Source organism: Scylla paramamosain, chromosome 44, assembly GCF_035594125.1.
Source record: "Scylla paramamosain isolate STU-SP2022 chromosome 44, ASM3559412v1, whole genome shotgun sequence".
NCBI classification, from domain to species: domain Eukaryota; kingdom Metazoa; phylum Arthropoda; class Malacostraca; order Decapoda; family Portunidae; genus Scylla; species Scylla paramamosain.
This window is the reverse complement of record NC_087194.1, coordinates 5,882,790-5,885,014: the sequence shown is the minus strand read 5'-3', so window position 1 is coordinate 5,885,014 and position 2,225 is coordinate 5,882,790. Positions and strand designations below refer to the sequence as shown.

Here is a 2,225-nt window from a genome sequence, read left to right as displayed (position 1 = left end):
CTCTGAAGGGGCTAGTGGCAATTTAACTGTGTCATGTTGTTCATTACTTTAAAATCTTTCAAACAATGCTAACACTATCAATATGGTACTCAAAAGCAGAGTGGGGTAAGGAAGACAAAACAACTACTGCAGCCTGTTGTAGGGGAGTGGGATGCCCTTCCACCGCCTTGTTTCATGTCTTCTATCTTCTTTTCACTCATCATCTTTTTATTCTTTAATTTTCGCCACTTGCAACAATATATATATATATATATATATATATATATATATATATATATATATATATATATATATATATATATATATATATATATATATATATGGCAAGATCACCTGGTTGGATGTAAAGATGAAAATGTTCTTGTGTCTGCTATAATTGTTATACTGGAGACTTATTAAACCTTATCAGTGCTTTGCTAGGCCAGTAAACATACAGTGAACCTTCAAGGTTAAACTAATCAAGTGGTATTGTAATTTAGCTGTGAACAGACCTACCTTAAATAGTTTTGCATATTAAGGGAAAACTCGGCAAGCCTCCTATCAAATGCGTGCATGTGCAGTTTGAGCAGTGGGAGGGAGAACAGTTACGATGGCTATGAGGGAACCCTGAGTAGTGATCTCTTCCGAAGGAGAGCATAGTGTATGGATGTAAATGTACCACGCACCATGTACACCATGTACCACGCAGTACATGGTGTTCCTCCTGGACGCCATCCTGAAAGGTCTGGAGCAGCGTAATACGGTGGCCCAGATGTGCCTGATTGATTTTAAGAAGGCTTTTGACAACGTGGATCACAGCGTAGCAGTGACCCAAATGTACAACCTCGGTTGCCGCACGTCAATTCTACCATTCATTTCATCTTTCCTCACGGGCAAGCAGCAGCATACCAAATACAAAGATAAAACATCCACGTGGCTTCCCACCACATGTGGGGTGCCGCAGGGGACCTGCATCGGACCTGTCATCTTCCTTGCCCTCATCAACAGCCTGTTACAACATTCATCCCATAAAGTGAAATTTGTGGATGACGTCACTGTGTTCTCGGTAAATACAACAGCGGACCTGCAAGCAAACCGACTCCAGCAACTTATCACCATCATCAATGAACAGTGCCAACAACTCTCAAATTAATAACCAACCTAAATAAATGTCAACTGATAAATATCAACCTCTTGCGGCAGGGTGTGGCATTTCCAGATGTGCATCTCGACGCCAACCCCATCCCCTGCGTCGACATAGCCAAAGTAGTCGGACTAGTCATGAACTCCAACTTGACCTGGCAGGACCACGTCGACCACATCGTCAAGAAGGCTTCCAAGCTATTCTTCATGCTATTCAAAGCGAGATCGTTTGGAGCAACACAGCAACAACTAGTGCAGCTATACTGCCAGCGCATACGACCCGTGCTGGAGTACGCGTGCCCGGTGTGGCATTCCGGCCTTACAACCGCACAACGAACCACCCTGGAACGTGTGCAGAAGCGGGTGTGTCGTATCATCCTCGGAGGCAGCTACAACAGCTACACAGCCACGCTTACCACGTTCGGCCTGCCTTCCCTGGAGGACAGGAGAGGTCAGCTTACCCTCAGTTCTGGGGAGAAAATGAAAGAAAATGACCACTTGCAGCTTCTCCCCCAGCGAGCACCATCACGGTATCAGACCAGGCACAGTGCCAGGTTACCACCTGTCAGGTGCCGCACAGAAAGGTACAGGAACTCCACCATCCCCGATGTGACTCGCCTGGCCAACAAGTAGACATAACTGGCACAAAAATACATGGACACTATATTCTTTCTCTAAAGTGTTTTACCCTGGTAAACTTTTTACTTTAAGTTGATTTTAATAGTTTAAATATTTTAACCTAGTATATATGTATTGTTTTTAATTTTTATTTCCATGTAAATCAAGATCCCTTCAGTAACTATCACTGTATTGTCTGCTGCCTCTTGATAAATAAACCTGATATTATTATTATTATTATTATTATTATTATTATTATTATTATTATTATTATTATTATTATTATTATTAAATGTACGGAATTACAGATGGCCTGAGTCCCGAGGCAAAGTGTCAGATGTGTGACATGGGAGAGGATGAGACAGTGAAGTATGGAGTGCTGGAATGTGAGAAATATGTCAGAGACCGGGATAAGATAATGCAATTAATGCAATTGTAGTATGTCAGAGTGGAGAAAACAGGGAGTGGATGGTGTTGCTGCTGGG

The 2,225-nt window shown here is 42.5% G+C and overlaps 1 protein-coding gene across 1 annotated transcript in view; it reads left to right on the top strand.

Moving 5' to 3' along the window:
* LOC135094190 (deoxynucleoside triphosphate triphosphohydrolase SAMHD1-like) overlaps positions 1-1,972 on the top strand; it is a 47,631-nt gene extending 45,659 nt beyond the window's left edge. The window contains exon 11 of the mRNA XM_063994044.1: positions 1-1,972. This exon is cut by the window's left edge and continues 887 nt beyond it. The gene's annotated coding sequence lies outside the window, so the exon portion shown is untranslated.
* Positions 1,973-2,225: the final 253 nt, after the last annotated feature.